Genomic DNA, 23,545 nt, shown 5'->3' with positions numbered 1-23,545 from the left:
TGGCAAAATAGGGGCAGGAGGGAAGGCAGTGGCAGACAACAGCTGGGGAGAATAGGAGAAAAGACAGAATGAGAAGAAGACAGGCAGAGCATGCATAGGTAGACCACAGGGTGATGGACAGTGCCAGGGAGAGCCAGACACAGGTAATGGGCAATGGGACAGGGGCAGAAAAGGGTTTTAGGGAGATACATTGCTAGGCAGCAAGATCAGAATAGGAATGCCAAAGAAACAACTATAACCGCTAGAGAAAACTGTCCAGTGGTATAGCAAGGGAGGCAGTTGCCCCCGGGCGACACACTAGGGGGGTTCCAATTTAGTCCCCCTCTGCTCCTCCTGTCATCCTTTAGCTTTCCTCCACTCACCAACACCGGCTGGAGCCTCCTCCCTGCCTCTCTGCCCCCAGCCCAATCCTTCTCCATCTCTGCCTGCTGGTTAGTGCGAGCAGGGGCCCAGTCACAAACTGCAGGGGGTGGAGGCAGATGCAGTACATGCTCCCTCCTTCTCCCAGGGTTGGGCTCAGCTGTGAGCCAGATTTGGAGCCCTACAGTGCAGCAGTGGTGGGAGGGGGGGACGACGACAAATTTTGCCTTTGCTCCTGGGTGCATAACACCTGTGCTACTGTTACCTACCAGCCCCATGCTCTTGGGGATCCAGGGAGTGACATTCATGGAAAACCACCCCCCCTCTTCCCCTAGGCCTCTGCTAGAATCAGACAAAGCAAGGAAAAGGCCAGGGAAGACATACCTAAACTAATTAAAGAACACCCCAGCCTCATGTGCATTGAAGACAGAACTCATTAGCATGCAGAATGGAGACCAGCTCTTCCAAGGCAGGAACCGCAGTGAACTATGGGATCCTGAAAGTAAAGAAGCACTGCCTGATGGGAAATATCTGCTCCAGATGCTAATGAACCTAGGCCTGCTCACACCCAAATTAATCATTATCAGACCAATTCTAGTAACGATCCTATTGACATCTAAAATACTGAAACTGCCTAGTTGCATTGTGAGCTCGTTCAAGGAACATCACCCATAACCAGGGGTGATCAGTCTCTATTGTCTCGCTTCTTTCTCTTTGAACTATTGTCCTATCCCTATAAAAACTCCTTTCCTTGCCCCAAGAAAAACTGTTTCGATACCTGGATTTAAATTGCATCAGTTCCATTGAGACTTCTACATCTCCCGTCTGATCATGCTGGGGGCTCTGCTCTGCTTGTCTCCTGCCCTCTGGACCCCTGGCTACCATCATCATCTGGGAACCCTGATCAGTGCAAGCTCCATGGAGTGGTGAGGTCTCTCTCTCCCATGAACTATCGCTCTAAGCATAGCCTCCTGACCCTGCCCTATGTAAACTGTTATATGGCTACCTAACATTTGTAATCAGTTTCAATTTAGATTTAATATTGCAACTGTTAGATTTAATATTGTAACTGTTTGATATCTATTCACTACTCAGAAATAAATAACTTTCATTATTAGGTTAGTTGCTTCTTTCTCCCTTTCTTTCTCTTTAGCTCACTCTTCCTCAAGGGGTGTTGTTTTGGCTTCCCCATTCGCTCTACAATAACACTTCCTGTACCCAAGCTAAAGATCCCTGTAGCGCCCAAAGTCCTGTGGGGTTAGCTCATTGTGTGGTTTACCAGTGAATGACTGTGGTGTGAAAGGTGGGTTAGGGAAATGCTGAACCTGGGGGCTTATAAGGATGGCAGGTTAAAGTCCTGTTTAATCCAGCCCATTGAGTCCAAAGGCACAAGAGGGTGCAGTGTGGCATTGCAGTTCAACCCAGCCAGCTGAGTCCAGGGACATATGAGGGGGTCAGCTTGTGAGTGCTGATTACCCAGTCCTCTCAGACATGCTCTGGTAGTGGGTATGAGTGTCTGTGTGTGTTGTAAGGTGAGAAGAACCCCATCCTGAGGAACCTAGTTCCTGCAGGAGAGCTTCAGTGGGAGGGGGAATTGGAGCAGGGAGAATTCAGCTCCATATGAGAGCACAAGTAAGCACCAACAGCACACTGATAGAATTGTTAACCTTCCCCCAGTCCCATAAGAGTAACCCTAATAAATGAGCATACCCTAGAGTATTGGGCAAATCTGGTAACAATACACCTCTGAAACTGTCCATGAAATTTGGAGTAGAACCTAGAATTGCTGAGTCTCAGAATTCTTCTACTGTCAAAAACAAACATACAAACAGTATGTCTACGTCTACACTGGCCCCTTCTCCGGAAGAGGCATGCTAATTTCAAACTTTGGAATAGGGAAATCCGCGGGGGATTTAAATATCCCCCGCGGGATTTAAATAAACATGTCCGCCGCTTTTTTTCCGGCTTGGGGAAAAGACGGAAAAAAGCGTCTAGACTGGCGCGATCCTCTGGAATAAAGCCCTTTTCCGGAGGATCTCTTATTCCTACTTGAATAGGATTTCCCTATTCCAAAGTCTGAAATTAGCATGCCTCTTCCGGAGAAGGGGCAGTGTAGACGTAGCCTAAATGATCAAGCATGATCATGTAATTAAAGGCTATATCAAAATGCATCTAATGCAAAGCGATTGAAATAATTGTTGCACACTTTAATTCTGCCTTTTCTTAACTTTGGGTATTGCCTTGAATACCTTAACTATCATTTAATGTAAGCATAAGTTGTTGTTTTAAAATATGCAATAATGCATAGCAATGGAGGAATGCAATGGAAATAGTTTGCACTCTTATCTTTTTAAAATAAACATTTTTGTTAAATGTGAAAATATCTCCAATTCTATCTATTCTGCTGCCATCAGGCATTTGAGTCCTAAGTGAATTATTATGGTAATATTATAAAAAATACATTTGTTAAGGATTTGTTAATAAAAAGCTGACATGGTCAATACAACAGGAACGAGGGAGATAAAGATGGTCAGACTGTTAGATATGACAGGGTCATTGCTTCACTGGAAGGTCAGGCTTTCTTTGTTTAAAGTAAAAGATGGAAAATAAATAATGTCTTCCTCACAGTGAGGAGTAATATTAGTTCAAACCAAGGGGTTTGATTCAAACTAACATGGCCCTGAGCGCACTTTCACTTTCAAAACTGTTGGGTTCCAAAACAGCGTGCAGCCGAGATTATGCTAATGAAGCATGGAATATTTAAATCTCGGCTTCATTTACTATTTTGAATGCCTACATTTGCATCCCTAGTTCGAACTAGGGTGCAAGTGTAGACATATCCAGAGATGTTACTGTCAAGCCATCATCAGGATAAAAAACTGTGGAATTTGCCTCTAAATGCCCTAATGCAATAATGACAAATTCAAAGGAGGATATTTCAGATATTAAATCTTCCTGAAGCTGATCTCAAACCAGGTTTACAGAGGTATTAAACTTGCAGATAGGTACTTAGTGGGATTTTCAGATGTGCCTAATCTTCATCTTTAGGAACCTAAATACCTTGAAAAATCTCTCCTCTTGCCTTTTCTTGAATTGGCAACTTAATTCATTAAAAGACATGTGTTCCAATATAGCTTCATAGACAGGATGGGAATGAAGATTATGATATTTTTGCTTCGGCCTTTCTTAAAGAAGCACTGTACTAAATTAATTGGCCCTTGATGCCTTTTCTTTATAAAAAGAACTTAGGAAAAGCAAGTTTTTGAATGCCAGACACAAGTTCATTGCCTGGATAGTGCAGCCAAGCCTTTATGATAGTGAGCCTAATATCATGGCCTCACAAGCCCTAAACTACTTGCTCATCTATGTCTCAGTTAGGGGTAAAACTCTGAGTTCCCATCACAGTTTGTAGCCTTCTATATTCGTATTGTCAAAAGTGGATTATTTTTCTTTTGTTCTCTTTTTACTTTGTTTCTTCAGAATTTGTTTACATTAGTAAATTGTACCTGGCTCCTTTTTGCCCTACTTAGGCATAGTTGGTAATGTTTCTTTGTTTTTAATGTTAGACATAGATTTTTCTTTCCTCTTCTTATTACTTATCATTCATATTTAATGCTGCACACAGAATTATCTTTTAGACTCTTTTTACCTTTTGATTTTTTATATTTAATGACACACACAATTGTTTAATATGCTTTTTCCCCTAGAAACCTGTCACTGTTCTGTATTTAGCTGCTTTGAACTAGCTTTCATCTTTTAGCATTTAAATGATCTAAGTCTTCTTGTGTCTTTCTGTATTGTTCCTCATTATTTACTCTCTGACTATAATGCCATTCTTTTCAAACTAATGTTACTTTTTTCTTTGTTTTCTGCTCTTTGTTTTTAATTTTTCAAGTCAGATTTGCGCTTATTACATGACTCCCACACCTTAGGTATTGTCATTAACCTCAGAAGTAAAATTTTATCAAAAAGGCTTACAGCAGCTTGTCTGAAGCTTCATACTTACAGTAGTTCTTTGTCTGTCTGAGACCAGAGAGAGTTACTGAATGACAGAAGGATCTTCTTTTCCCTTGAAGTAAAGTGCCCAGCCTTTGTGAACCATCGATTTTAATGTAAGCCTCCAACATGGTAGCATATAATAAGACTACTTGACTAAATGGATTGATTTTAAACCCAGCACAGGAAAAATGCATATATTTACATGTGTCACTTGGTGTATACCCTATATAATTTGAAAACATTTTCCAAACAGCATGTTTGAAGCCACTGCAACCTATATTGTATGTGATTTCTTTTGCAACAGTACAGTGATTGATGTTAAAATGTCAATCTTGCCAACAGTTTACTATACATTGCTACCTGAGATATAGCTGTTGTCCTCTGAATCAAGGCCTTAATCCAAATTCCACTGAAATTAATTGGACCAGGACATTATTATAGACCTCTGCTCAATGTGCAGTTGTAGTCAAAAAAAGCAGACATGATGTTAAGATGCATAAAAATAGGTTAGAGAAACACATTATGGAAATAATATAATGTTATATAAATGAATGATAATTCCTCACCTGGAATATTGTTTGCAACACCACTTGTCCTATCCCATAAAGGATATTGTGGATAATATGTGTTTAGAGATGGGGAGTGAAGTATGGAAAACCTCTCATCTGAAGACAATAAGGTCCTAGAAAACAGGCAGATAAGATTATATAAAATTATATAAAATAATGAACTGCTTAGAGGCAAAGAATCAAAAACAGGAGCCTCTTATTATTTCTGTCTCAATGCTAAAGAACACTGCTAAATAACTCTCAATGAAAATGAAAGAGCATTCAAATTAGACTGCCTCAGGATGTGAGTAAGGCCAATACTAAGAACATTTTTGGAAAGGCTATAAAACCTTAAATACTTCAGGGCTGAAAGCAATCTCTGACTGTTTTAGATTAGGATGAGACCTTCATGAAGGCAGATTATACCACCTCTCTATATTATGGGGTCCTTACACCTTTCTTTGAAGCATCTGGTGCTAGCCACGGTTGGAAACAGAACAGTGAACAATGTAATTATACACACTATATTATATACTGTAATAATTACTGTGAATCTGGCCCTACATGCATTATTTCCAGTAATTAGTAGTAGTGATGACTGTTAACTTTTTAAAGGTGCCTTCTCTTGGAACTGTATTTTTCACTCCTTGCTCACACTACTTCGTAATATGTGAGTTATACAAAATACGGCTATATTTGGTGGGCACCTTCTTCCCACTTATTTCAGTGGACATTGGATAAGGCCTGTTGTTTTATAAATGTCATCTACCACTTCAACTTCTGAACCAAACAAAAAAATACCAAAAAATAGGTAGAAAAGACACACATGACAAGTCAAGTCTCTAAATTAGTCCAAAATTCAGGTTGATCTATTGGATATATCAGGGTATGTCTACACTACCCCGCTAGTTCGAACTAGCGGGGTAATGTATGCATACCGCACTTGCTAATGAAGCCCGGGATTTGAATTTCCCGGGCTTCATTAGCATAAGCGGGGAGCCGCCATTTTTAAATCCCCGCTGCTTCGAACCCCGTGTAGCGCGGCTACACGGGGCTCGAACTAGGTAGTTCGGACTAGGGTGCCTATTCCGAACTACCGGTACACCTCGTTTCACGAGGAGTACCGGTAGTTCGGAATAGGAACCTAGTCCGAACTACCTAGTTCGAGCCCCGTGTAGCCGCGCTACACGGGGTTCGAAGCAGCGGGGATTTAAAAATGGCGGCTCCCCGCTTATGCTAATGAAGCCCGGGAAATTCAAATCCCGGGCTTCATTAGCAAGTGCGGTATGCATACATTACCCCGCTAGTTCGAACTAGCGGGGTAGTGTAGACATACCCTCACTTACTGGGCTTTGAAACTCACTGGTTAAGGGAACGCAGGAGTCAGAATATTTTCTTCAGGGAAAAACTATTTTTTGTCCTGGAGAGTTCAATACCAAAAACTCTCTTTAAATTAACAAGTTCTCAGCATATTGGAGTTTTATTCGTCATAAGCAACATCTGAAATGGCACCCAGAAGTGAAAATGTAACCAATACAGAGCCCACACTTACTGTTAAATACTCTAGCACTCTCAAGAGAGGAATTCATTCATTTAGTACCAGATTAAGGTGTTTGTTTAAAATAGCCTCTAGTAGACCACATTGAAATAATCTAATGTTTTTATTAGAAGAGTGCGTGTCACTGTTTTGAACATCACTTACAAGAGGAATGCTCAAACTTAACCATTGCAAATGGAAAAACATTTGTGTCATTCTGAAGTTATAATACATATAATGAACTGTTCAAATGAGAGGTATTGATAGGAATCAGTCAAATACTTTCAATACACCAGCCCAAAACCTGTCCTCTGATTTTCAGCACTGGCTTTCATTTTACAGGGATTTAAAAATGAATAATTTTTCTGGTATTTTTGTCCCTTCTTTGTCGGTTCACTGGAAAGTAAAGAGACTGCTGTGTCTTGGTTCAATCAAAAAGAGTTGACCTCAGCGTGACTATTACTGACTCTGCTGACCAAAATGTGAGTATTTTCCTCAAACAACCTTCCAGTCCACAGAAGGCTATGTCTGTGCAAAAATCAACATTCTGCTCTCACTAAATATTCAAAACAGAGCCAATGATCTATTGTAATATGAGCAAGTAGAACTGTGATTGTGGTCAATGCTTACTATTAAATGTGCATGCTGACTTAGCATATAGATGGCAACAACTTTCTATAAAGCTTAACAGAAATACATCAAAATACACAGAGCCATTTGAGTCAAATGCACAGCACCATCTGAGGTTCTGACATGGCTGGAGGAATCAGCGTTGCCACTTATCATTGCTATGTGTAAAATGTGCCCAGTAAAATTTTCATTCCCAACACTTCTTGGCTGTGTCTACATTGGCACCCTTTTCCGTAAAAGGGATGCTAATGAGACACTTCGGAATTGCAAATGTCGTGGGGCATTTAAACATCCCCAGCGGCATTTGCATGAACATGGCTGCCGCTTTTTTCCAGCTCGGGGTTTTTCTGGAGAAAAGCTCCAGTCTAGACGGGATCTTGCGGAAAATAAACCCTTTTCCGCAAGATCCCTTATTCCTCTTTGAAAATAGGAATAAGGGATCTTGCGGAAAAGGGTTTATTTTCCGCAAGATCCCGTCTAGACTGGCGCTTTTCTCCGGCAAAACCCCGAGCCGGAAAAAAGCGGCAGCCATGTTCTTGCAAATGCCGCGGGGGATGTTTAAATGCCCTGCAGCATTTCAATTCTGAAGTGTCTCATTAGCATCCCTTTTATGGAAAAGGTTGCCAATGTAGAGACAGCCCTTATGTACTGTGTGATACATTTCACACCTCTACAAAGGGCCCATATGCCCAATTTGAGAACCTCTAGACTGGGCAATACTGAAATTATTTCATCTTCTTTATGAGCCATCTCTTATGTGACTGGATACACCATCTTAACCCACAAAATACATAAATAATTAAATAAGTAAAGAAAGCAAACAAAAGAGCAAGCTCTTTTCCTACCTCTTCTATGCTCATTCCTAACTGCACAAAGGCCAGATAAAATCTATGGGTATGTCTGCACTTGCAGCCTAATTCGAACTAGGGCTGCAAATGTAGGCAGTTGGAATTGCAAATCAAGCCCGGGATTTAAATATCCCATGCTTGATATGCATCTTCCCAGCCAGGCACCATTTTTTTAAATTTACAAGCCCGAAGTAACTGCCTGCGTCTATGTATGGCTGTGAAACAGGCGTTCGAAATAAAGCCTTAGTTTGAACTACCTGTTATTCCTCCTGCAATGAGGTAGTTCCAATTAGGGCTTTATTTTGAATGCCTGTTTCACTGCCACGTGTAGATGCGGGCAGTTACTTTGGGCTTGTAAATTTTAAAAATGGTGCCCGGCCAGGAAGATGCAAATCAAGCATGGGATATTTAAATCCCGGGCTTGATTTGCAATTCCGAATGCCTACATTTGCAGCCCTAGTTTGAATTAGGCCGCAAGTGTACACATACCCTCTGGTATCATCATCAACCCAGGTATCGGGAAAGGAAACAAGGTTATTTCTCAGTCACAGCTCCCCCCCCCCCCCCCCCCCCCACACACACACATAGTTGGCATGAAAAGTTTTAGTTTGTTTCCATTAAAGTTAAAGGAAGAATATTGGAAATAATATGCAAACCCTTGAAACTAAAATATCTGATTGTTAATTGTAATATATATAATCATTTAAATTTTCATTTATTAAAGTTAACTAAAACTAATATGTAGTACAGAACTTAACAAAAAGGTTCTTTTTCTGATAGTAGATAATGAGGTAAGATGTTTAATAACCCAGTAAACCTTCAATGAATAGGTTCATATCCCACATAGTGGCAAACCTTCATTAGTTTGTTTCTGCATGTATTGAACTCAAAATAGTTGGAGTTTTTGGAACATAATGGCACAGTGACAGTAGACGGACAGTGCAAAAAGAAATGGAAATTACATTATTATTTTTAGGAACCTTCTTCTTTCCCCCTGGAACTGAACCACATTATAATTATGCTCAAATGCATGTAACAATGTAATTCATTTTCAGAGCTTTAATAACCTTGAATTATCAATAAGCTTCATAGTAACAAATTGGCAATTAATTTCAATTCTTTTAATCAAAGAACTCTTGGAGCAACCTTCAGCTATATACAATTTCTTTGCTTCATGTCCATTATACCAGTCATATTGTGTTACACAGAGTAACTTTGCACCAACATGACTCTATGAATTAGATGCAGAGCTTATCTGAAATACTGACTGAGTGATATAATGTGGAGTGACAGGGATAGAAAGGAGGGTTTTCATTCAGTGTGGCTCTGAATTTTTTCACTTGTTTTAGCCATGAGTCAATCAAATCTTTAAGAAGGTGCTATATTCATTTCCTCAGCCCTATTAGGACATATCTACACTAGGAAATTATTTCAAAATAAGTTATTTTGAAACTCTCGAAATAACAATTTTGAAATAAGCTTATTCCCCCAGGAAAGCAGGAGTACAGATTTTGAAATAACCAGCGTAATATTTTGAAATAGCTTCCCAGTGCAGATATGTCCCTAGTCCTTAGTTAGATTGTTTAAAGGAATATTGTCAGTGAACAAACTTTATTTGAAAACAACTGAATAATTATATTTTGCATTTCTTGAGACTTGCCAAAAGCTGATTCTGTCAAGTGGGACAAGCCATCATACTCTGGAAAATACTATACTTCAGAATTTCCTAGAGCATGGAACATTTGAGAAGCACAGGTATTGCAAAGCTTGATCTATAGGGTACGTCTAAACTACAGCCCTCTTTCGAAAGAGGGATGTAAATTAGACTTATCAAAATTGCAAATGAAGCCAGGATTTGAATTTCCTGCACTTCATTTGCATAATCGAGTTACGGTGTTTTTTTCAAAAAACGTTATTTCGAAAGTGAAACCACAGTCTAGACGTGGTTCTTTCAAAAAGAAAAGCCTTTTTCAAAGGATCCTGTTAACTCTGAGGAGTACAGGATCTTTTGAAAAAGGCTTTTCTTTTAGAAAAAACCGCGTCTAGACCGCAGTTTCATTTTCGAAATAGTGTTTTTTGAAAAAAACGCCATGACGCAATTATGCAAATGAAGCACAGGAAATTCAAATCCTGGCTTCATTTGCAATTTTGATATGTCTAATTTACATCCCACTTTTGAAAGAGGGAAGTATTCTAGACAGAGCCTTGATGTTCATCCTGAACTGTAATTCCCTTTATTATTATCTAGTATTCACATTTATGACTGTCTCTGGGTACGTCTACACTGCCACCCTGCTACACTGATTATATGATCCTATGAACAAAAAAATGAATCCACATGTAAAAATGTGATCAAGCAGTGTGGAAATGATCCAAGAACAACTTGAGTTATAACATTGTAAATTACAAAGGTAACACAATCAAGGACAATGAAATTTTAAAGAAAAAAATCAACAATACAATAAACAAGATGAAAGCCTTTTCTGGAATGAATCCACCATCAGACTATCCAGTTATTTAAAAAAAAAATCTAAAAAAAAAGGATTATGTTAATGCCAGTGTTATGTGGCCAGAACTGTTACTTGGTTGTTTTTAATCCGAGGGTATATCTACACTGCCACCCTACTTCGAACTAGGGTGGCTAATGTAGGCATTCGAAGTTGCAAATGAAGCCCGGGATTTAAATATCCCGGGCTTCATTTGCATCTTGCCGTGCGCCGCCATTTTTAAATCCCCGTTAGCGCGGACTCCGTGCCCGCGGCTACATGCGGCTACATGTGGCACGGAGTAGGTAGTTCGAATTAGGCTCTCTAATTCGAACTACCGGTACACCTCGTTCCACTAGTTTTTTCCAGAAAAACTATACTGCTCCCGTTCGGGCAAAAGTCCTTTTCCGGAAAAACTGTTCCGGAAAAGGTCTAGCGTAGACAGCACAGTAGTCTTTTCTGCAAAAAAACCCCTGATCACGAAAATGACGATCGGGGCTTTTTTCCGGAAAAGCGCGTCTACATTGGCTATGGACGCTTTTCCGGAAAAAGTGCTTTTCCAGAAAAGCATCCTGCCAATGTAGATGCGCTTTTTCCGGAAATACTTATAATGGAAAACTGTTCCATTTTAAGCATTTCCGGAAAAGGGTGCCAGTGTAGACGTAGCCTGGGGGACTGTATGCAGGGACTATGAAAAAGATTTGGGGATTGTGATGAATAATCAGCTGAACTTGAGACCCCAAAGAGATAGAAGGGGTCAAAAGGGCTAATGTAATCCTCAGATACACAAATAGGGGATCTTAAGTAGGAAAGAGATATGATTTTACCTATTTAGCTCTGGTGCAACCACTGCTGGACTACTGTGTCCAGCTGTGGTCCCATAATTTATAAAGATGTTCATAAATTGAAAGGGTTCAGAGAAGAGCCATAAGAATGATTATAAGTCATGCTTTATAGTGATATGCTCAAACAATTCAAACTATACACTTAACAAAAGAGAAGGTTAAGGTTAAGGAGTGGCTTTATTATGGGCACTGCTTGCCACAATACTCATTGGCCAGGAACAGAGAACTGCAGTCATTGGCAGCTCTGGGAGAGGTGCCAAAGGATGGTAAGCTTAGTTCAAGTCCTTAGTTCGAATTAACGTTTGACTGCTACATGTAGCCGCGGGCAGTTAGTTTGGACTAAGGGGATTTAAAAATGGCGCCCGGATAGAAAGATGCAAATAAAGCCCTGGATATTTAAATCCCGGGCTTCATTTGCAATTTCAAATGCCTACCTTAGCTTCCCTAGTTTGAACTAGGGGGCTCGTGTAGACATACCCAAACTCTCTTTATTTAACAAAACCGAGGGGGAGGGAATGAAACTCTGGTGAGACTGGGGAAAAAGGCGGGAGAGGGGAAAAGAGAGGGTGGTAGGCGGAGGGGGAAACCTGGGAGGAGGGAGCTGGAAGGGGGAAGCAAGGGGAAGAAGGGGGAGGGGAAGCTCAGGGCTCAGAGTTGGGGGTCCCACTGGACCAACTTGATTTTCATGTGAACCTGCTCCTGGGTTCACATGTGGCCTTTGGTGGCCAGGCTGGCAGCTATCCTGCGATAGACAGCAACGTTCCTCTGTCTAGTGTGGATATCATGGACGTTGTGGGCATCCCCCCCAAACCTGAATAAGATCCATGATCTCCATCCTGGACTAGGAAGGCACCCACCTTCTCTAGGCCCTGGCAGGCTGCTCCTGGGGACCAGGGCCGGCCTTAAGCCAATTCAGCCGATTTGTCTGAATCAGGCCCCGCGCCCCTACACCTGGAAGTTGGCTCCCTTGGCTTTCCTCAGATCCCCCCTGCCCTTACCTGCTTATGCTGCCGGCTGCTCTTGCCATGTGTGCCATTCGCAGGTGGGCGGGGAGATGCCCAGGTGTGACGTGACATCACACCCAGGATTTAAAAACTGAAAAGTGCCATGCTGCTGCCGGTGCAGTTCATGCAGTTCGCAAACCGTCCCCGCAGAAGGCAGAAGGTAGGGGAGCGGGAGCGGAGGCAGGGGCTTGGATGGGGTGGGAGAGGAAGCGGCTTGTACGGAGGCAGGGTGGAGGTGAGACACATGCCAGGGGGCCAAGTGCAGACAATGAGGAAAAGGTCAGGAGGGAGGTGTCAGTGGGAGGGGAACAAGGTGATGTGGGGAGGGGTGAGAGAAGGGCACTGGGGGCTGGAGGGGGAGGTTCTGGGAGAAGGCTTGAAAGAAGGGGTGGGCATGAGAAAGGTGGGGATGGAGCAAGACGTGTGAGGGCACAGGGGGCAGGAGGGGAATGGGGCAGAGGGTGGTGAGGGAGTGGGCATCAGGGAAAAAGAGGGCAAAGGGGGCAGGGGCAGTGAGGGAAGGGGGAGCACCAGGAGGGTGCAGGGCTAAGGGAAGGTGCAGGTGCCAGGGGATTCTGGGTATGGGGCAGACACCGGCAGGGGAGGGACCAGTACCAGGGGAGAGAGGCAGAGCAGGTGTGGAGAGGGAGGTATTAGAAGAGGGGATGAGGAAGGGTAATTCACCTGATCAAAGTGGGGTTACTGGAGGAGTGGGCACAGTGGGGAGAGAAGGGCTGGTGGAGGGGGGGCAGGTTGCAGGAGGGCTGAGGGCAGTGAGAAGGGCAGGAGTCAGGACAGCAGAGGAGGGTGAAGAGTTGGGGGGCAGCAGGCACCAGGGGAGATGATGGAGCAAGAAGAGGAGACATGGCAGTGGAGAGAAAAGGTAAAGGTTTATAAAATATTTATTAACAACATAGTATGCTGCCCACGGCCAGTTTGTTTGCGCCCCATGCTGCAATTTGGGTTTATGTGGGGATCAACACGTGGCTGGCGAGTGGGAGCCAAAACAAAAGTAGTCAGTGTAATGATCTTCTGTTGATATGTGTTTTAGTAGTTAAATTCTTGGACTGTCATTGCTCATGAAAAGTGCTGTCACATGAGTAGAAATTGGGTAAATATTGCATTTTATTAATATCAGCAGAACTGACTTAAATGGGGCCTATGTGTTGTGTAGTCTTGCCTTAATCTTTGTATTCATGCCTGTCAGTGTAAGAGAAGCTATTTGTATATATTTGCTTGCATATGCAACCACACTTAAGTTGAGGCCCTCAGCATGTTCTGTAAGTATCAGTGTGGCCCCTGGAACTTCTAAAGTTGAGTTGCCCTAACTCATCCCTGACAGGTGTCTGTCTAATCTGGTCTTAAATATCTGCAATTTAAGCCCATTGCTTCTCATCCTAACCTGAGAGGCCAAGCAGAACAATTTTTCTTCCTCCTTCTTATGATACTCTTTTAGATACTTGAAAGCTGCTCTCATGTCCCTGTTCGATCTTCTATTTTCCAACGTAACAAGGCCAATTTCTTCAGCCTTGCCTCATATCTCATGTTCTCTAGGCCTTTCATCATTTGTGTTGATTTTCTCTGGACTTTCTCTAGTTTCTCCACATTTCCTGAAATGTGATGCCCAGAACTGGACATGATATTTCAGCTGGGGCCTAATGTAGATGGCTCATTTCCTGCCTAGGGGATGTGAGACTGGGTGGGTTAATTTCCAATCCTCCTAACTTAGGAAAAGAATAAATAGGAGGGCATAGTAGTTCAGATGGGGGTTGGAGAGGGGATGGAAGCCAGATCCAAGATCAATGAGCCCTGGGAAGTGGGCCCATTGAAAGGAGACTGGACCTGTGGATACCTTGGGGGTCTGCAACAAGTGCCTGCTTTGGGAAACCCCCTCTTTGGAGGTGAATGTGGCAGCATTGAGACACCACCCAAAAGCAGGCACCACAGACACTAACTGCAGATTCATGGGATGGCTCTCACAGATCTTGCACATGCATAAGATGATAGATCTGCAGGAGGGGGGGGGGGGGCAGTGGCCTAGTGAGGAGGGTCATTTTCCCCGGGAGAAAAATAATATAAAATTTAGTTAAAAATAGATGTCACACGTTTTTAAAAGGAATACCATATCTCCTGCCTTTTGTCTATTTTTGTCTCTTTAGGCCCCCAGTAAAAATTTTCAAAAGCACTTGAATGACTAAAGTCATTTTTGAAAATTGGATTTGGAAATCTAAGCTCAGATTTTCAAAGGTAATTAAGTTTCTAAAGAGACAGTTGCCAACTCGGCTCTTCAAAGATATCTATCTGATCTTTACACACCTTTGAAAATCTGGTCATTAGTGTCCTAGTCAGTTCTGACCATGAGACGTAGGAGCCCAGTCCTAATTCCTTCAGGCTTTTTATTTTTTAAATTTGAACATTTATCTATACTAATTCCCCTCTTTTCTCTTTCACTATCCAATAAATGAATGGATCAAAATTATAGGTGCTTTGTGAATATGCTGACTTGAGAGCAGAAAGATTCCCTATTGTCATGTATGATTTCTGGTAACCCATCTCAAATATGAAAAACTAGGTTGATACCTGTTCATATCAGGAGCTGTTGAATTCAGTTCACCATTTGCAGTATCTCATTAGGATGTTTCGTGGAGAAGATATTGTTTGTTTTTTTTATTATTTATACTGTGGGCAAAGCACGGGCTCACAAGAATTCCTCCATTGTTTAACCATGAGTTTCAAAACATTTGGTGATTTTCTAAAGGCCTGGAGTAAATTGGTTATGTAGGAATCTCGGCTTTCATTTTAAAAAAAAGTTCTCTATATTTCTGGGCCTTACAGCTAAGGAGGAAAGCTTTAAAACATGAACCCTAAATACTCAAGAAACAAAAGGCCAATAAAAATCCAACATGTTTTATTTTTAAAAAATCTTATGATTTGTAATCCATTCTCATAACTTTGTGTAGGAGTTCCTTGTGATTTATGGGTTGGCAATACTGCTCTTTGATTGGTGAATTTAGAGTGGTCTCTCCCTTCAGTTTCCCTTTCCACCCTTCTTTTTTGTCACAGTTCATCAGAGAATCATAGAGACAATGGAGAATAGGATGAGTCCATGACTATGGTTAATGACTGATCAGGGTGACTAACTATTATCAGCCAGTGGTCTGAATGAGCTATCTACTGCCATCTGTTAATCAACTGTAGGAAAAGGCTTCACGAGCAGACCTTATTTATATAGACAACTTACTTTGCCACAGAGATCAGTAGACACACTTGCTGTCTCAAGGTGATCAATTTTGGCTCTTTTGGGCTGAAATTCACTTAAGACTTGGAGCTGGGAGAATGAAATGTTGTTATCCATATTGTAGGATTAAAAGACCTGAACTTAATATGACCTGGCTTATGGTCTACCATAACTTGAACACTAAGCAGAGGATAGTGAGTCACATCTAACTGAAAGTCACAGAAGATGGAAACAGGTTTTATTTCTGGTGGTGTAGTCTATTTGGGAGTCCTCAATTATATCTGACACTTTACATCCAGGCTGTGTCTACACTGGCCAGTTTTTCTGGAAAATCAGCCGCTTTTCCGGAAAAACTTGCCAGCTGTCTACACTGTCCGCTTGAATTTCCGCAAAAGCACTGACTTCCTACTGTAAGAAATCAGCTTTTGCGCAAAAGGGCCAGTGTAGACAGCTCAGATTTGTTTTCCGCAAAAAAGCCCCAATCGCAAAAATGGCGATCGGGGCTTTTTTACGGAAAAGCGCATCTAGATTGGCATGGACGCTTTTCCGCAAAAAGTGCTTTTGCGGAAAAGCGTCCATGCCAATCTAGATGCTCTGTTCTGAAAATGCTTTTAACAGAAAACTTTTCCGTTAAAAGCATTCTGGAAAATCATGCCAATCTGGACGCAGCCCCAGTGCTGAATAGAATCAATTGAGAGTCCTTGTCTCAGTGATCGCTTGAGCAAAAATCATTGATAAAATCTTGTTTAGATTGAGTTTGGACTCAACATTCAGGCAGTATGTTGAAGGGCAATGCAAAGGAGGCAATGGTTGTGAGGTACCATATTACCTAATGAAATCATTGGTGCTGAAATCACTAAGGACTGGAATTTGACCACAGAACTGACACTTTCTTAACAAAGACTCCATTTTTGCTATTTAAAAAGTAAATCTATGTAACAGAAAACTGCAATGCTCTCTGGTAACTTTTTAAAAATCAAACTTTAAACTTTATTGAAAAAATTGGATAATTTTCAATTGAAAATATTTGACCTACACTTAAGGTACCTGATTTAATGTTGTGTGAAATTTTGCATAATAAAGGATGGCATTTTGTTTGAAAATGTTCAATTATATAGATATACATTTTGATCAGATCTACTTGTTGTGATATTTGGTTGTGGTTGTGTGGTTTTTTTGGGGTTTTTTTATGCGCAACAAAAAAATCCGGGGGGAGGGGGGGTAAGACTTGTCTTACAGGATCTGCCGACAAAAGGTTCTGGGGTCGGCAGATCCCCATTTAGACTACCACACTGAGCCAACAATCAGTTGATCGGCACAGCGCGGTGGCCATTTTGATTTAAATGAACCCACGATTATTTAAATTGCGGCTTCATTTCCCTTTGCTGTCCTGACTAACCTACATGGCTCTGTCGACGGAGCCATGTAGTTTAGACACACCCTAAGGTGCTGCAAGACTATTCATTGTTTTTTAACTTTTTACAAACAAAATAGTTTGTAGAAAGATGAGTAATGTAGGAAAATAATGTTATCCATCTTATCCATATATGTTATCTCTATAGATACTATAAGGTTGCTGTGGAAGAAGTGGGGGCAAGTTGCCTGGTAGTTGGGGATTGGAAATACTTCCATTCCTCAGACAATGGTGGGTCTCTGAATTCAACCTTTCTTGCTTTATATTCTGCCCATTCGATCTTCATAGTAACTTCTGCTTGAGGTCCTATCAATCCTAGCGGATTCTGACTGGTGAGTCTTTCCAAGGCAGATAGTGATGTGGATCTGTTGGCACTGTATTGTGTACTGGGTGCAGAGACAGGTTTCCAGGTTGTCATATCTGAGCCTCAGTGGCAAAATGGTCCTGAACTGATGTAGGAGGTGGGGCATATTATGAGACCAGTTGATATCCCTTCTGTACATAAGAATGGGCTATGAGCAGACAGCAGATATGAATATAATTACCCTCAGAAAAAATAATTTGGGAACATGTAAAGAGGTGGATTTAATGATCATACCTAAGAGAGACTTTGGGCAGATACTAAGAATTATCCCAGGAGAAAACATTATTTGGCCAAACATGTGACAATGCAGGGTGAGGCAGGGAGATATGACGACTCCCTTTGGTAACAGTGGTAGGAAAAATGTGAATATGGAGGTGGCTAAATTCATAGGTGAAAGAATAGGGTTGATATTTAATCATATGGATATAAAATACAGGATAGCAGTGTTATCCTGAGAGGATGCAGTCCATGTCAAACTTGGGAGATAACACATTTTTGGCCAATTAGGGGGAATTTGTAGATATCTATGGAATTTGTAGATGGTTCACAGACATTTAGAAATTCCTCCTTAGATGTTGGCCAAAAACGAGTCATCTCCCAAGTTTGACATGGACCCCATCCTCCCAGAATAACACTGCTGTTCTGTATTTTATGTGCATATGATCATGGGAGGGTGGGGTACGAAGCCAGGCTAACTGCTGGCATCTCCTGGTGGCAGATATCCAGTGCAGGTACTCTATAGGGAAGCAATATGGAGATCAGATTAAATGGACTAGGAAAGATTTAAAAGAGTTGTTTGTTAAAGGAACAGAAACAGGGTGGGTTCAGGATTCTCATGAATGGTGTAGGAGGGATCCAACCCCCAACCCACCTTTATAGCCTTCCTGAACCCTCATTTGAGGGGACGGGTCCTAGCTGCATACAATGCAGAAAGTAAAAAAGGACACAAGGAGGAACATATGGACCAGTATCCTGAATACTTGGAGAGAGAAGTGCACATTGTATCATGTATAGTTCCTATGTCCATCTTAAACTCTTCAGAGTGAGAGAATGTTTTCACACTGCTCCTGAAACAGATTTAACAAATTGACCCTCACTCAGGTTTAACAAAAAAGGAACAAAGATTCCAATGTTCAAGTGTAAAATAGAACAATGCTAATTGGAAAAAGGTACTACAGGAAAGATCAGGGACCATAAACAGAGCAGAACATAAACTCAGTAGGAGAATTCAGTGTGATGTGCTGTAAGAACATGAAATAACATGCTGGGAATGTACAATATAAAAAGAAGAATTAGGTCAGGAGAAGGGAGGAAGGTAATTAATTTTTTATCTCTATGCAGAACTGACGAGGCCACATTTGAGTATTATGTGCAGTTTTGGACTCCACTCTCTAAAGAGATCTTGCTGAATTGGAAAGGATCCACACACAAAAAAAAGGATAACAAAATAATAAAAAGTTTATTAAAAGAACAGAATTTGCAAAGCCGGGGAAAAGGACTAGTAAGGCACAACAAGAAAGCTAATTATAAATACCTGTAAGGGATTAACAAAAAATGATATTGGTGTGGCAGGAGAAGATGAAATACATTTCAGCAGGTCACGTACAGGAAGAAAATAATCACCTCAGATTAAAAGAAAAATGTTAAGAGTCTAACTGGCTCACAGTCTAACAAAGTAGCCTATTAACCTTAACCATAGGGAAACCCAATTCTGCAGTCATGTGGCAGGTTGAATCAGGATGTGCTTTCCAACCCAAGCATCTGTGGAATTAGGAAGGTGAGGTAAAGGAATTAATCACTTTTATTACTTTGGCTATGTCTAGACTACAACCCTCTTTTGAAAGAGAGAATCTAGACTGCAGCCAGTATTTTGGAAAAGGCGAGCCATTTTTTCGAAAGAGCACCCAGGCAGTCTGGATGCTCTGTTTCAAAAAGCACTGTTTGCATTACATAGCGCCTTTTTTCGAAAGAGCACTTTCAAAAAAAGGCATTCTTCCTCATAAAATGAGGTTTACCACGGTCAAAAAAAATTCTGCATTTTTTTTTATTTAATTTTGAAAGAACACAGAGCCAGTCTAGACACAAGGGAAGTTTTTTTTTTCTTAAAAAGGCCATTTTTTTCAAAAAAACCCTGTCGTCTAGGCACACCCTTTGAAGTGTCTGCCTGCCTTTTAATATTAAAACAAAGATGAAATAAATATCTTCATAAAAATCAAGAAAATCAGCTTAATTTTCAAACCTATGAATAGTTTATTCAGACATATATACTTGAAATGACTATTTCAAATTGACTATTTGTGTATAAAAATACCTGATTGCTGTGAATGTTCATATACTTACACTTACAAATTCTGCAGGTTATTTCAGGGACAGCTTTACTTCCATTTAAATAGAAAGTTTATACTTTTAATACATTTAAATACAAAAACAATGTAAAGATAAAACATCTCTAGATTCATGAAATTTTAAAAGAAAGATTGTTTAAATATAGACATTTGGCAGTCTGGTGTGCATCTCTGATTTTGTAGTACCAAAGATCTATTTATGGAAGAAAATTAAGGAATGATGATTTAATCCACTATAACAAAAGCAATCAACTCTTTCTTAGTTCCCAGTTACCTAGTGTAGTGCAGAAACACAGAGAAATAGATCAGATTTGCTTACTTTTAGCACTTGAAGTTATAACTGCATTTTCCATAACAACTCCAGAGTGAAAATGTATGAAACACTGCTCAATGAATGTCAAAGCAAGTCTTTTGAAGCACTGTGAGTCCTTCCTATGTCACTGTTACACAGAACTGTGTGTTAATAAGTGTCTAAACTCAGAAACCTTTCTTAATGACTGAGCTTAAAACCAGAAATATAAATACCATCCCCCAAAGACAATGTTTTCTTGAAAGAAGAACATTAAGTCAATGAGCTATGTCTGTCATTTTCAACTGAATTTCAAGTGGCCTGGGATGTAGTCTTGTTTAGTGGGAAAGGAATTTAGAATTGTGATAATCCTGTCTCCAGGATCCTAGCTTCAAGGAGGAAATAGCTTAATTACAATAAATAAATTTACACTAATAAACAGATGCAAATTGAAACAATACATACTATGAAAATATGTTTTGTGGAGTATGATTCATACATAAGGGCCACATCTACATTGCGCATTCAACATCCCCATGCCTCATTTACATATCTTCTTGTGCAGGAATGAGCAATGTCAAACTTGGGAGATAACACCACTCGTCTAAACTAGGGAGTTATTTCAAAATAACGCCCCTTATTTTGAAATAACAAGTGGAGCATCCACACTACCACGCCCATTATTTTGAAATGAGGGACTGGTTATTTCAAAATAATAACTCCTGCTTTCCACAAGGAATAATGCTTAATTCAAAAGAGTTATTTTGAAATAGCAGTAGTGTGGACACTACTGCTGCCATTTCAAAATAACTACTCCCCAGATTCATTCAAAGTAATTACTCTCCAGTGCTTCCTGGGGCTCTAAATTGAGGCAGTGTGCCCACATTAAGGGAGTGTACTTTGGGCTAATTTCAAGACTTCCCTGTAGTGGGGACATGCTATTTTGAAATAGCGATTTCAAGTGTTATTTCTTCAAAATACAGTGAAACCTTTTTTATCCGGCACTCTGTTAACCAGAAAACTTTGTTAATCAGCATTGCCCACAGCCACAATACTGTCACATCTTCAAGTGCACAGGCTTGGCTTGGTTTACTATGGTTGGATTAACAATTTTTAATTTAAGAAGTACTAATCATCTTTAACTCAAAATAGAAATGTGAGACCAACTGCCTCACACTACAAAACTACCAATATTAAAAACTTGAGTTTTACTATTATTGTCCATTGGTTTTTCCTGGATTGATGGGACCTCAGATAACCGGAATTCTTATATAACCAGAACACCCTAATCCCCGAACGTGCTGGATAACATAGGTTTTACTATAAGTTATTTCAAAATAATTTCATGACCTTAGGCTTCTGATCTGTCACCTCCTTCTGGCAAAGACCTGAATCTCCCTCCCAATGGACTGGGGTATTGCCAGGATGCACAGTTGCCCCAGCAAGGCAGACTGACTAGGCAGGTCAGTTTCTGTACAGGGTTGGTCCACAACATTTTGGCACCTGAGGCGGGGAGCTCAAATGACGCCCCCATGTCCTCTCGCTTGGGACAAAACTTTGAAAGGTCTCAATTCTGCCTTCTTCCTGTTCTTCTCCTCTCATGGTACTGTGCATCTAGAGCAGAGAGAATACATATGTACCAGCAGCAGACACAATTTTCTGCACTCTGGTTCCTAGTGGCTCCCCCCACAGTCTAGCTCCTGAGGCGGCCACCTCAGTTTGCCTCATGGCAAGGACAGCCCTGTTTCTGTATTTTGTTTTCTCCTCAGAATGTAGGCAATGACAAAATGTATATTTAGGGCACAGAGGTGAAATATAAGAATTAATGACATAATATACACCTCACACCTTTAAAGGTATTTCTACACTGCAAACATCTGTGGCTAGCACACATCAGCTAAGCTGAACTCACAGGATTTGGACTGTTGGGCTACAAAATTGCAGTGAAGATATTCAGGCTCAGGTTGGAGCCTGGGCTATGGGACCGTCCCTTCTCCTAGGCGCCTCTCTCAGAACTCAGGCTCTCTAGCCCAAGCCAGGATGTATATCCTGCAATTTTACAGCCCTGAAGACAGAGCCCATGACCCTGAATCAGCTGACATGAGTCAACCAGAGGTATTTCATTGCAGTAGAGCTGTACCGTAAAATATTTAGCTTAGTCAAATTAGGCTTTAGATTTGGGATAAATTAGTTGTATAATAAAGGTAAGCTAGCCTAAGTAAGTTAATAATAAAGTTGTTGTGCTTGTGATCTATGCTTATGATACATGGATGTTTTGACCATAACGGCCGAGTTTAGCTAATCATACGTAAGAGAGTAATAGACACCACACAGAGATCATTATTAGACAGGGTGAAATGTTAGAGACTTCCTTAAGGTAACTGCCTGTTACTATGGTGATACGGTAAAGTAAATGTTAATTACTATAAGGGAAACTAACGAGTTAGCCTATGAAAAATGGGCCACCCAAAAAATAGTAGCGTGTGGAAGTTCATAAAAGGAAAAAGTGTAAAATATGTGTGAGGCTGACTGTTAGTGTAGCACATTATAAAAGCTGCATCACGCAATGGTGAGGGGGAGGGAAGGAATGGAGATACCAGGATAACTACTACTGCTGGTGAGGATGATGACTAACACTTTGGATTTTTCTACAAGGCATGGTATGAATAATGCTAATACTATGTGTTCTGTATTGTTCACTTTCTACTTTACCCAAATGCACTGTCTATGCTGTTGCTTGGTTAGCTAATAGAAATAATTATAGAAATAGCACTACCTAGTAGTCTCCATTATGAGCCAATGGGTCTCTCTTCCTTTGACAACCCCTCTACTGCAATTGATTTTGAGGACTGAACTCTCACAGATTATAGCCCTCCTTTGTGTGTGTAATTGGTTGAAATAACCCTTAACTATAAATAAAGCTATGGGAGGCTATAAAAAGCACAACTGCTCTTGGTTTTAATTTACCATATAGCTTTTTCCAAACAAACAAATTTAATCTTAAAATAAAAGCATTGCAGAAAAAACATTAATATGATAGAATAAGCTACATGCATCCTGACTAGCTCACCAGAGATCCATTTTCCCCCTAATCTCCTACTATTGCTCTGGTCTGCGTCAGTCCTTCTGACTCTTCCCTAAAGATTTTCCCTTGATAGAAAAGTCTTGTCCATGTGCTGGATCAGAAAGGAGGTTTTGAGTCAATTTAAAATCAGGTTACTTATCCAAAAATCTCTTCTTTATCTGTTGGCCTGTAGAGAATCAAATTAGAACTAGCATGTGAACCTCCCCAAGGGCTGGTGCTCTTCTAGAAGTGTTACTGGCTGAGTGAATTTACTAATCACACCTCACTGTTCTTAGGCCCCGAAGGTGTGTAGTAAGCTTCACCATGGAATTATATGCAGTCCGTGGCCCACGCTGATCCATAAACTTAATACAGAAAGATCTTTCAGATAGATATTGCAGGAAATTGCCATATCTGTCAAGATAAGAATTTACAAAATTACACTCCCATGAGTGGGGATAACTTAGAGAATGCCCTGTAATCTTCTCTATGCTGTAAGGAATTTAGCTGTGTGATTTTCATTGACTATAATGGGGATCATATGGCTATATCTCATGCGTCCGTTCAAAATTTT

At 40.7% G+C, this 23,545-nt stretch overlaps 1 long non-coding RNA gene across 2 annotated transcripts in view; it reads right to left on the bottom strand.

Annotated features, from left to right (window-relative positions):
* Positions 1–23,545, bottom strand: part of LOC106733005 (uncharacterized) — a 433,810-nt gene that overhangs the window by 63,042 nt on the left and 347,223 nt on the right. For both annotated transcript variants that reach the window (XR_012903894.1, XR_001369252.3), the window contains exon 5: positions 4,926–5,041. This is a non-coding gene — a long non-coding RNA (uncharacterized LOC106733005). The remainder of the gene's footprint in view (positions 1–4,925; positions 5,042–23,545) is intronic.

This window comes from Pelodiscus sinensis, chromosome 5, assembly GCF_049634645.1.
Source record: "Pelodiscus sinensis isolate JC-2024 chromosome 5, ASM4963464v1, whole genome shotgun sequence".
Lineage (NCBI taxonomy): Eukaryota > Metazoa > Chordata > Testudines > Trionychidae > Pelodiscus > Pelodiscus sinensis.
Note: the sequence above shows the minus strand (reverse complement) of the source record. Positions and strands in the feature narration are given on the sequence as shown.